Here is a 13,491-nt window from a genome sequence, read left to right as displayed (position 1 = left end):
ACAACTCGATAAAATGTTCAATTATATTCTTCATTTTAAATAGAATGATCATAAGCTGACATTTGTGGACAGACAGACGGACGGATGGATGGACAGACATGAACGAACTGCTTAACCTCATTATTCGTTTCATGTGCACAGTGTAATAATATCATCAGCAGTACCAGTTGCTAATGTAAAAAAAAGTTGTAGTTGGGGATTCATATCCACCATTGCAGGTGAGAGCCATACTTGCTTCAGGCAGTTACCTGAAATGGGACAGACATATGGAACAAGAAGGAAAGTATTGTGAACCAGTGCTTGTTCAGTGAAGACTCAATTCAATAATTTCTTTTTTGTATGTGTGTACATTGGCGCGGCTCGAATAAGAGCTAAAACACAGAATGTATAACAAAGGGACCAGGAGACAAGAGAGGTGGGAGAGAGAAGCATAAAACAAGGGGGAACAGAGACATGAGGAGATCTGAGAAAGGGAGAGGGATGGAGTGGGGTACATGGGGTAAACCAGATGAAAACTACAGGGACTTTCAGGAAGGAAAGCAGGGAATTTGAAGGAGGTGGGTTTGGGGTGGATTAACGGGGGTAGAAAGGAGCATGGTTTTGGATGGGGGAAGATGTGAGATGGTGGTGAACAGCTGTTTTGAAGACCTAGAGTGAAGAGTGAGATTGAAGAGAGTGTGGGAGTTGGTTCCAGAGGGAGGAAAAAAATGAGGAATGAAAGGGTGAAGTTGAGCATTAATTCTTGATTTTGGTATGAAGAATGAAGAAGAGGGTTGCTGGCAGACCTTGAAGGCCCTGCAGGAATATGAGGGGAACAGATCACAGACAGAGCAGGGGGAGGGGGGGGGACGAGGCCAGAGAGGAGACGATAGAAGACAGAAGGACCTCCGGACCTGCCTGTGGCAAGAGAGTGAGATAACCATAGGCTTAGCCTCATCATGGGAGATACCGATGATCCTAAATGCCTTGGTTTCCACAGCGTGAAGCTGAGAAAGGTGTGAGGCGGGAGCACTTGCCCAGAGGAGAGAGCATACTCCATCAAGCTGTGGATGAAAGCTTTGTAAGTGGTCAGGAGCTCAAGTGTGCCAAGGAAGGACTTTGCATGGTGGAGGACGACTTGAGAATCGAAAGATGTTTTCCTGGTTCTCTCTTGAGGGTAGACACAAACTTGTTCTGTGCTTTATGGAAGGAACTGAGATTGCCTTCAGTTGGATTTGCCTTTCATCAGGTGAAGGCAAGTTGTTTCAGGACAACTGCTTCTCCACAAGCTTCAGTGTACCATGGGCAAGAGGAAGGGTAGGACAAGTGAAGATGAAATGGGATAAATCTGTGCATGAGAGAGAGCAAGTTTCTTTGAAAGAATTCCCAGGATGAGATGATGTCGGAGTAAGTAGAAATGGAGAGCAGTCTAGAAGTTTGATTGCTGCCTTTAGCCCCTGCCATTCGGCCTGAGTGAAATGCCAGACTCCACAGCACTGAGGTGGTTCTCTAATAACAACTAGATGGATGTCTACTTTGACAAGCATGTGGTCAGATGAACCAATTGGAGCAGAGGAAGAACAGCAGATATTTGCAGGGAAATTGGTCAAAACTGAAATTGCAAAAAACGTTGCTGAAGTGCTATGGCAAGTGAGAGAGGTACCCACACCCAGCCAACTGCCATGATGACAATAAAAATCATGACATACGAGGAAGAGAAAGTTGGGATGAGAGGATAGAAGTTGGTCCATGTTTTTGGCGAGCGAGATGTAAATGGAGTCATCACTGTTTGGTGGACGGTACACCACACATATAAACAAGAATTGGGAGTGGAGGGAAGCTATAGCCAAATGTATTCCTTGGGGTGTGGGGGAGAGAGGGCATAGAAAGTGCATGGTGAGAGAGGAATAGAGTCTTTGATGAAGAGAGCAAATCCGCCACCAGGACGAGACCAGAGGAGGGAGTAACCAGGGAGAGGTACCCAGGAGTCAGACATGTCTTGAAGGAATGTTTCTGTTGAGCAGATAATTATATCTGGTTTGTCAGTGATAACCTGTATGGAAAGATCTGTCAGATTAGAGCAGTGTTTCTCAACCGGGGTTCCCCGGAACCCTAGGGTTCCACAAGAGGTCACTAGGGGTTCCGCGAGAAACAGTAATAAATAGGCTAATGTATTTTTGAGTAGTTTTTGTTTGATTTAATATTCGTAATTTTACTATACACGTACGGCATATTGTTGGAAACTCCTTGGTTATTATAATGGAGGCTTCAACCTCTGATATTATTTCCAATTATAACAACCATAGGGAATGTATTTAACGATGTCTATATGGCGTCAGTGTGAAACCGCCCTCACTGGTTAGTGGACGTCCTGTACGCGGTGGATTCGTGTATCATTGAGTGACTGACTCAAGTACGGGACGCATGCACGGTGTCCATCTATCTTCTCTGTGCTTCCTAGCGCGAAGTCTCTCTCTCTCAAGGTTAGTTCTTCTGTTTACCTTTATTGCTTCAGCTTTATTTGTTTAAGTTTTGTTTATCAATTTACATGAGGTGTGTTTTTTAATTGTCAAACAGACTCGGGGTTGACAAACACTTTAAAAAATGACGTTTTCAAACAAAACAAAAAAAAATATTTTTTTTTTGTGAATTAAAACCTCAGTGTGAGGTCTCATAAACGAGCAGTATGTTTTTTTTTCATTGCCAATAAATTTGACAAAAGGGGGTCATTTTTTCCTTAAACCAGGTATCCGAAAAAAAATATTACATTTACCACGTGAACTACGGTAAAATTATAAAAGAGCTAGATATTAATAATGGTATATAATAATTTTTATGCAGGGTTTCCCTGAGACATGAAAACTATTTCAAGGGATTCCACAAGGTTAAAAAGGTTGAGAAACGCTGGATTAGACCAAAGGCCCCAAATGTTTGAGGTCCACACTGTTAAGGAAGAGGGAGGGAAGGGGACAGTGAGGGGAGGGTGATGGAGGAGGGAGGGAGGAGAGTTGTTGACAGTGTGTGGAGTATTACAGAAGAGCGAGGGGAGAGCGCTGGATGAGGAGGACAAATGGCTCGGTGGTGATGGGATGAGGCACAGTGGGGAATAATAAGAGAGGGGGCAGAGGGAAGTCATAGATTGGAAGAGGTGGAGAAATGAGTTGGAAGAGAGCGGGCAGGGGAAGGAGGCAGTTTTGTGGATGTGAGGGGGGGGCAACTTTGAGGAGGAGGATTGAGGGGGGAGATTGGAGGGAGAAAGGTGAGATGGAGAGTTTTTGAGAAAGAAGAGAGTGAAGCTTGGAGGGCGAAGAGAGGTGAAAGTTTCTTTGAGAGGGAAGGGTGAAAGGGAAGCTTTAAGAGGGAGGGTAGACGATGAGAGCAGGCATGGGGAGAGGGGAAGCATGGGACTTGGTAGTGTTATGGTGAAGAAGGGAGTGGGCAGGGGAAGGCACAATATTTGAGGGGTTGGGAAGATGGGGAGGTGCAGTGAGAGGAAAGAAAGAGCATGTTTGAGATGTTGAGGAGTGTACTGATTGAGAGAGAGAGTGAGATATCTGTAAGGTTAGCATGGAGCCCACAGATCTAAGAACACCACACACTTTGAGACAACAGAGGAGTAGCTGATACTGAAGCAGATGACAGTGAAGAGGTGCCAAAAGTGGAGGTAGGATGAGGGGCAAGATGGGAGGGTTAAAGAGAGGGGATAACAGATGAGGATTTAGAAGGACGTAGATTTATGGAGGTGGGGTGAATTGACACTGAAGTTGGAAAAAATAAAGAACGATTTATGGAACACAAACATCCATTGCAAACTGGGGTTATTCATTTTTTACGTCAGAGATGCCATTATATACATTACGGGAAGGATGCAATATAGGAGAATTAAGAGAATGGAGAAAAGAAACGTAACAGTGGAACTTTTTATACATGGGATGAAGAAAAGGTCGAATTGAAAATAGTCATTTGAAGAAGAAGAAAAAGAAGAGTAGTGAAGAGAAGATAATTTGATCGGCAAAAGTAGAAGGAAGACGGTGGATCAGCAAAAGTAGCAGGAAAAGAAAGAGAGGGTAGATAAATCATGTGGTTATGGGCAGGGGCGTATCTACGCAAAATAGCACCTATGACAAGCACTGAAATTGTGCCCTTGTCCAAACATCTGACACCCATCTTTTAGATAACTTCACCATAATATCAGCACAAAAATACAACCTAAGCTCGTTAATCTTTTAATTAACAAATTATGGCACTACATGAAAATTACAACGGCACCTTCCTTGCTTTCACTGATGCAAATTGGTCTATGATGTGCTCAAAGTCAGTTTTTTTTTCAGTTTCTTCTTTTTCTACACTCATCAGAGCAAGATCACACAGTCTGCCTTGACCCATGGAGGCTCTCAAATGCAAAAGTATTAGTTTTAATTTGTTGAATGATCTCTCACAGCTGGCAATGGAAACTGCGATGGTTAGCATTTTCTGAATAGCAATGCGAAGATTGGGGAAGATGCTCTCATCTCCATACTGAACAATAAATTTGAGAAGCTCTACAGCTCTTGATATTTTCATGTTGGCCCGACATGACAGCAACATTCTGCAATCCAAAATTTATTCATATAGCTGCTGTCCATCAACATCAGAGCTGTAGGCCTACAATTCCCCAAAATTTTCGCACTTCTTATTTTGGTCGTTACTGTCGGCACCGTAGCACAGTCCCTCAACATCGAGAAGGAACCCAAACTTGGTGTCAGTGTCGTGAAAACGAGCGAACCTTTCGTCCATTTCTCTGTGAAGACGGTCGAGTGTTCCCTTCATGACTCTTTCCATTTCCTCCTTGGCTGTTAACCCAGCATCTCTCGAGTTCTCATCAGCCATTCGTTTCTTTAGTCTCTGAGGTCTTTCAACTTCAATATTCCATTCTTGACAGAGAGCATCTCTCGAGTTGTCATCAGCCATTCGTTTCTTTAGTCTCTGAGGTCTTTCAACTTCAATATTCCATTCTTGACACAGAGCATCTCTCGAGTTGTCATCAGCCATTCGTTTCTTTAGTCTCTGAGGTCTTTCAACTTCAATATAATGTAAGGTGAGAAGTGAAAAGACATTAAAAAATTTTTTAGGATTAGTAAGATTAGGCAAAGGAAAGGTTGAAGAAAAAAATCATGAAGGTGAATGTGGATTGACAAAAGTAGAAGGAAGATGGTGGATCAGCAAAAGTGGAAGGAAGGAAAAGAGAAGGTAGAGGAGTCACATGATTATGGTGGGTATAAGGTGAGAAGGGAAATATATTAAATAAATAAATAATATAATGTATATTTTAAGACATGAAACAGAGGGTCTTGAAAGAGTGGAGGGATTGTGGTGAAAAAAAAAACTGAAGGCACTAAGTATAAAATACAATAACACGATGCACACAAGGAACAGGGTAGGCCTCAAGGAAACCCAATATGAAAAGATGGGCGAATACTCACCAGTTAGCAAAAGTTTTAAAACAAACTGAACTAGAAACACACAGTAAACACAGATATAACGAAATAACAGGAAACTTATCTTTGAGAAAGTCTGCAGAGACCCTGAAGGACAACACCATTGACTCCATTGACCATAACTCAAGAACTGAATAAATGAAGAATTCATCTCAAAAATCTCACAATAAGAATTCTGCCTTATTATGAGCTTTGTAAATAATGACTCCATCGATCATGAGTGAAAGAGCTGAAGAAGATTGCCGAGATAGTTTCAATCAGCTTTGCAGCAAGGATTGGAAGATGGAGACAGGACTGAGTGGTATGACTTCAGGCAAATCTGGTGTTATGCCATTGCTCTCCACATGATGGATACATCAGTTGTTAGTTTTGTGAAACATCTGCCGGTCATCACAAGTAGGACTGACCTTTCAGGTAGAGAAGGCAAGATATTTCGTTACTACTGCCTCAGCACAAGCTTCTGTATACCAGTGATGGGATATTGAACAGCATAACTGGAGGAATGAGGCAATGAAGTGATTCCTGAGAGAGAGCATAGCACCTTGTTTTCAGAGTTGCTAGCACTGTCCATATCTTCAGCCAAGATTGTTCATTAATTTGAAATAACAATTAGCGAAGAACCTGCCCTGATGGGTGGGTTAATACCCCCATAATTACAGCCGTGATGACTTGTAGTATCCACCCCTACCGGAAGCGGAGTTATATGATACACAGCAACAATGACGACAGAAAGAAGAAGAAGAATTAGAACTTTGGTGCAGGAGGAGGTAACTTGAGCCATTTTGCCTGTGCTACACCAACACCAGATAATATCACCCATCCACAAGCAAGCTACCTCGAAGTCCTGCGAGTATCCCTGTACCCCTCGATCTCCAATGAATCGATGCGTACCGAACAAATTCCAATACAAATGTATGTACTTTTTCGACTGTCTATCTACCGACTAATCTGTTAACAGTACCTCTTTTGATTTATAATTTGTCCCCCTACGAATATGACCTAAAACCCTGTTAACTTTACCGATAGCACTGTGCTGTCTGCTTACCTCCATTATCAACCACCCCCAGAAGATCACCCACAGATCCTTCTCCTGTGTGACAGGTTCCAAGACTGCCCCTTATGTTATGTAGTCCCTTCCCCCATTGATCTTACTCATCCCCAGCACCTTACATTTCTTTATGTTAAACTACACCTGCCAATATTTTCCAAATTTATGAAAGTATCTAGACTTTCCTCAATCTGATCACCAGCCAGCCACTCTGGAATCTACCTTACACCACTAATTACATCTTCCAATGTCCACCACTAATTACATCTTCCCAGCCAGACATCCACCCGCTCGCATCCACTCTTTCCTCCCAATCCAGTTTGTTACCTGACAAGCCACTCTGCCAGCCCTCAACTTGGCTAGCAACCTCCTCGCAAAACTGTTTCAAATGCCTTCTGAAAGTCTATATTATGCACTACATCCACTGTACTTCTCTCATCCACCCAGTCAGAAACTACTTTACAGAACTCCAATAAATTCATTAAACTTGACTTCCCCTGAGGAAATCAGTGCTGACTACCTTTAGTTAGTTTGTATTAATTTAAATGGTTCCCTATCCATTCCCTAATTAACGTCTCCAACACATTCCCTTCAACTGAAATCAAGCGAACAGCTCTCTATTTCCCCAATTCCTCTCTGGAATATTGCTTAAATAAGTGTTGCATTTGCTCCTCTCCAATCTTCTGGTACCTGTCCTGACTCGAACGAGCTGTAAAAGATGTCCGTGAACACTATGATTATCTGCTCTGCCACCACCCTCAATACTGTAAGATGCACATTATCCAACCCTGGAGCTTTATCACTCCTTAAATTTTCTAACTGTTTCTGCACTTCCTCTACTCCTACTTGGATCTTTTCTAAAAGCCCTTGCTCACCCCAGATGCCATTAGCAGAGAGATTGGAGATCAAGGTTGGCTATCTGACTGTAACAAATGCTTGAGATATGTCCAGAGAAACAGCCCTGATCTCATGTTTGAGATTGAGGGCTTCCATCCATTGTTGGGAGAGTAGAAACAGCATGTCCAAGGTAGAATGACCTGGTGTAAAACTGAACTGCTGATCTGAGATCAGCCTATTGGAGAAGAGGAAGGATTTGATGTCAACTGCATTGATAGGTTCTATGACCTTGCTTATAATTGGAAGCAAGCTAATATGCATGCAGTTAAGATGATCCATTTTTGCCCCATATTTGTGTGTTGCAGTGATGTTGGCTAACTTCCAGGCAGATGGAAACTGACCCAGAGAGAATGATCGGGTGAACAGCACAGAAAGAAAATGATCAAGAGCAGCGCAGTAAGTTTTTAGGGCACATGCACTGATACCATCTGGGCTTGACGTAGAATCAGAGTCGAGCTTTGCCAGAAACCTCTCCTTATTCTCAACTGGGAAAAACATTATTCAGGAGCAGTTTGGTATGAACGGTTTGGGTAGGTATAGGGACTGAATGGTTGGGTACAGAAGATTTGGAAGCAAACACAGAATTGATGCATTCGGCCTTCTCGGGAGCAGTCAGCTGTGGTACTATTTGAAGGGATGGAAGGGAGCATACTCCAGAGACAGACTTAACAAGGTGCCATCAGGTCTTTGAAGAAGGAGACAGGTTTGAGAATTCAGTCTTGAGGTTGGCAAGACGTTGTTTCTGGCTTTCCTGAGATTGGACACACACTTGTTCCAGGCTTTGTGGAATGATCTGAGGTTGCCTTGAGGCAGATTTGCCTTCCAGGAAGAGAACACTGGTGTTTGTCAAGGGAAAACTGCAGCTATTTGGTATTGCCAGGTCTATGAGGGGGAAGGGCAGTACACAGACAGTGGGAAACGGAGTTCTTGACATATACTGTAGCTCCGCCACTGGAACGGGGGTTCAGGCCTGTTAAACCGGAAGAGACAATATCAAGGGATAGACGCTGAATAATTGAGTATATGATGTGGGAGGAAGGAGTTTGTTAGGGAGATCATATCAGGTTTACCAGTGGCAGTTTGGATTGAGAGGTCTGTGAAATTGGAGCAAAGACATCAAATGTTGGAGGTTCATAGAGTTAGGAATGGTGATGAGGGTGCTCTTGGTAGAGGGTGGGGAGAGGGGAGGGTTGGGAAGCATAGAGAGGGGCTGCACGAAGATGTGGAATAGGATGTGGGGTGAGCATGGAAGGGGTGGGGAACTGGGGAAGCATAGAGGGGGCGGAACACTGCGGCAGTAGAGAGGGGGTGGGATATTGGGTAATCGTGAAGGGGACAGGATGCTGGTGTAGTAGATAGGTGTTGGAACACAGGGGGAGAAGACAGAGCCTGGACACAAGGGGAGAATAGATGGGCCAGGATTCAGGAGGAGAAGAGATGGGCTGGGATACTGGGGAAGTGTAAGAGGGAATGGGGTGCAGGGATACCAAGGATGAAGTGGTAAGTGAAGAGAGCAAGTTGAGGTGGGGAGTGAGGGAAGCAAAGAGGGGGTGGGGTGTGAAGTAAGCAAGGAGGGGGCAGGGCAGAGAGGAAGCAAATATGGGGAGGGGCATTTGGTGGATGGACACACCACATAATTGGTGGATGCCGAGTATGGGTGGGTGAAGCCTTGAGCGGTTGCAGGGGAAGGGAAGGAATGGGGTGTTCTGGATGTGAAGATCACGTGGGAGAGGATTGTCACTGGAGTACCTCACACAATACAAAAAGGGTACGCAGACTGGGAGAAAAGTGGTTGGAATCAAGTATGTGACCATTTTTTCAATTGCTGTTTAAAAAGGTTTAAATTTATGGAGAGAGAGAGAGAGAGAGAGAGAGAGAGAGAGAGAGAGAGAGAGAGAGAGAGAGAGAGAGAGAGAGAGAGAGAGAGAGAGAGAGAGAGAGAGAGAGAGAGAGAGAGAGAGAGAGAGAGAGAGAGAGAGAGAGAGAGAGAGAGAGAGAGAGAGAGAGAGAGAGAGAGAGAGAGAGAGAGAGAGAGAGAGAGAGAGAGAGAGAGAGAGAGAGAGAGAGAGAGAGAGAGAGAGAGAGAGAGAGAGAGAGAGAGAGAGAGAGAGAGAGAGAGAGAGAGAGAGAGAGAGAGAGAGAGAGAGAGAGAGAGAGAGAGAGAGAGAGAGAGATGGATGAAGGGAGGAAAATAATATTTTTAATGATTATTTATTTATTTTTATATTAAATATAAGGTATCAGGGAGGAATTAAAACACGAGTGGGCAGGTGGTGAATAATGAGACAGAGGTGCTGGATAGTTGAAAGAAAAAAACCCAAAGTGGGTGAGCACAAAACTATCCGATCTTGAGACACAGGAGATGGGTTTTTGCAATAACGTGTGTGTTGTACTGTATGTTGTGTGTTGTGTGTTTACCTATTTGTGCAATGCATAACTTTTTACCATTTAAACTTTTCACATCAAATTTTCAACAATCCTTTATTATGAGGATATCGAGAAAAATAATTAATAATTGGGTCAAAGGGTCAAGGTCACTTAAAATTAAGTTGCATTTGAACAGAATTTGCATATCGAGTCACCAAATTGGTTCACCAATCAAAAGCAAGAAGCCTGTTGTTGTTAGGTTAAAAGGTCAAGGGAGCATAAAGTCACAAATTTTTATCCGATTGACTTGAACTTTGAGTAAGTTTTGCAAATTGAGTCATTGAAGCCTATTGTTTGAAGTCAAAAGGCCAAGGCCACATAAAATTGTCAACTTTCATCCGATTGACTTAAAATCTGAATAGTGATTGATATTGGGTCACTGAAGTCTATTGTTTTCAAGGTCAAATGGTGAACATCACACAAATTCATCAGTTTTCATCCAACTAACTTGAAATTTGAACAGAATTTGCATAATGGGTCATTCAATTGGTTTTCCAATCAAAAGCTGGAAGCTTACTATCAGAGGCCAAGAGGTCAAAAGGCCAAAGGTCAAGGTCACATAAAATAATCAACCTTCATCCAATTGATTTGAATTTTGAACAGGGTTTGCATTTTGGGTCAATGAAGCAAGCATATTGAGGTCAAAAGTTCAAGGTCACTAATTTGTCAATTTTCATCCAATTGACTTGAAATTTCAAGAGAATTTGCATATTGGGTCACTGAATAGGTTCACCAATCAAAAGCTAGATATCTATTGTTTTGGAAGTCCAAAGGTCAAGTTCACAGTAGCTGATTTTGCAAGTACAGGTCTGTGACTGCTTGCTTGTTTACCTATCTGCCTGTCTGCCTGTCTGTCTAGCTACACCATAACTTCTTTTTTTTTACCATTTGAGCATTGTCATCAACTTTTCAGCAAACCTTTATTCTGAGAATATGGAGAACACCGATTCATAAATTTTACATATTATTTTCACTGTTGTTTTCATAAAGTTTAGTTCAAGTACAAAGCAGATGTGGACAGGCTTTGAATTTTGGAATGCTTTCTCGTTGTTCCTGCATCATTAGGCCCATGTTAATACAGACATCTGTGTGTGGACTTGTCAGTGATTGTTCAATTTAGTTTTGAATGAGTTTACTGAGCCAGTACAGATTATGTCTGTGAGAAGACTGTTCCTTGTGTTGATTGTTCTTTTACTGAAGCACTGCAGCCGCTCACTTCACTTCCGTGTCATTTTATAGAATTCCAGGCTGTCACCTTGTGGGATTCTGAATAAATGTTTGTTTCATGATCATCGATATTGTTTAAGATGTTGCAGAATTGGATTTGGTTATCTTGTTCTCTTGTTCTCTCTCTCTCTCTCTCTCTCTCTCTCTCTCTCTCTCTCTCTCTCTCTCTCTCTCTCTCTCTCTCTCTCTCTCTCTCTCTCTCTCTCTCTCTCTCTCTCTCTCTCTGTCTGTTTCTCTGTTTCTCTGTTTCTCTGTCTCTGTCTCTGTCTCTGTCTCTGTCTCTGTCTCTGTCTCTGTCTCTGTTTCTCTCTCTCTCTCTCTCTCTCTCTCTCTCTCTCTCTCTCTCTCTCTCTCTCTCTCTCTCTCTCTCTCTCTCTCTCTCTCTCTCTCTCTCTCTCTCTCTCTCTCTCTCTCTCTCTCTCTCTCTCTCTCTCTCTCTCTCTCTCTCTCTCTCTCTCTCTCTCTCTCTCTCTCTCTCTCTCTCTCTCTCTCTCTCTCTCTCTCTCTCTCTCTCTCTATATATATATATATATATATATATATATATATATATATATATATATATATATATATATATATATATAATTTCTCTTCTGCTGTGAGGATGGTACTCCAATATACTTCAGCATCTCACTGTATGTAACGTTCCAGCATCCATATACTCTTTTGTTGCTCTTCTTTGGACTGATTCTTTCTTTGCATCTCTTTTTGACAGTTTGTTCCAAATAGAAATGCAGGCTTGATCTGATTAAGCTTTTATGCAAGAGACAGCATATTTTCTTTGTCATATTGTCATATTCACCAAGACCAGAGTCGGATTTGCTTTTGTTGTGATGATATATACATTGTACATGCTTTTTGAACCTCAGATTTGAGCAAAATGTGACTGATATCCATTTCTTCCTCGACTACTCTCAGGCTGACAGCTTCTCTGTTGGGGTTTGTCATCAAATACTGTTGTATTGGGTTGTTTCTCCAAACGTGCATAACACAGTACTTATTTCTGTTAAATTTGAGTTGCCCAGTTTGTGACTACATTTCAAGTTCTGCTAGACCGTCTCTCAACTTCTGGATATCATTCTGTGTGTTGACCTCATTCCAAAACTAGGCATCGTCTGCAAATAGCGTAGTCTGGCATGGGACCATCATTGAAATTTTATCGATAAATATCATAAATAGCTCTCACCCACTGCAGACACTTCCTTTCAGTATGCCATTGCGGGCACTTTCAAAATTTGATGCAGATACCTAAACCAAGACTCACTGATGACGACTCACTGATGACGATGACGAAACTCTCTATCCACTACAGTAACTTTCCAGTTATTCAAATGGTCCTCACGTTAGGACTAGACATTGATGTGGTACACTATCAAATGCTTTTGCAAAATCAAGGCAGAGTATATCGTAGGAATGGCTTTCATCAAGTACCTTCGGGTTAGGTTCCGTGCAATCAACTTTTTGAGGTTTACAAGACCTATCTGATCTGAATCCAAACCGATAATTATCATTCAGGAGTTCATTTGGTTCTAGTTTCTTCAAAACGTTATCTCTCATGATTTATTTCATTATTTTACAGACCCAAGATGTCAAACTTACTAGCCTGTACTTTGCTGGTATACTGGTGTTCCCTTTCCTGGGGAGAGGAATGATATTTGCAAATCTCCAGCCTGGAAATACCTCTCCTTCTTCCCATGACTATGAGAAGATAATTTGTAGCAAGATAGCTGTCTCATCATTCACTTTCTTGAGTAGTTTTGGATGCTGCCTACCATCTGCTCCACAAGCCTTGCTGTTAAGCTTTCGTCAGGCTGTCATTAAGGTTCGTCAGCCTTTTTAGAGCATCAACTGCACTTATCACGATATTGTCTAGTTGTGATTCAATGGCTCTAGTTGTCAACCTCTGGCATGTGGTGTGTGTGTCCTCTGCTGTAAACACATTTTCGAAGTGTATGTTTAGAAATTCCACTGGATGTAACATAGATTCAGTTAGCTTGCCATTTTCAGCAGCTACCTGTCTGATTTTTGATCTCACATATTACAAGAAAGACTTGGAATCATCTTTTACATTCGCAGGCAGCTTTCTTTAAAAGTCTTTCTTTGAATCTCTAACAATGTTTACTGCCAGGTTTCTTGTTCACTTATACAACATCCAGATTGAACTTTGGCACTTCAATAACTTTGTGACTTGGCTCTGTTTTAAATAAATAACAGCAAAAGTAACTCAAAATTTTCATATCTTTAAAAACATAAATATTTCTTTTTACAGGATATAAGGCTCTGAGTGGAGCTGCCACATACACATCTAGCACACATGGACATACAGCCAAATACACAAGATGACAAAGGACTTTTATATGCGACAAACATCGCCATTGAGTTTAGGGGAAGTGCTGTCACTTCCCAGGGCACTCTAGGTACCAGCATTGCCACAAC

General features: G+C 42.1%; 1 long non-coding RNA gene across 2 annotated transcripts in view; it reads left to right on the top strand.

The window, feature by feature from the left end:
• The window catches only part of LOC147030097 (uncharacterized), a 69,830-nt gene extending 56,587 nt beyond the window's left edge, over positions 1–13,243 (top strand). For both annotated transcript variants that reach the window (XR_015055762.1, XR_015055761.1), the window contains exons 2-3: positions 7,707–7,797; positions 12,635–13,243. This is a non-coding gene — a long non-coding RNA (uncharacterized LOC147030097). The remainder of the gene's footprint in view (positions 1–7,706; positions 7,798–12,634) is intronic.
• Positions 13,244–13,491: the final 248 nt, after the last annotated feature.

The sequence above is a fragment of the Eptatretus burgeri genome, chromosome 3 (assembly GCF_056783735.1).
Source record: "Eptatretus burgeri isolate ZD-2024b chromosome 3, Ebu_testis_v1, whole genome shotgun sequence".
Classification (NCBI taxonomy): domain Eukaryota; kingdom Metazoa; phylum Chordata; class Myxini; order Myxiniformes; family Myxinidae; genus Eptatretus; species Eptatretus burgeri.
The sequence above is the reverse complement of the archived record's forward strand: the minus strand, read 5'-3'. Positions and strand labels throughout refer to the sequence as shown.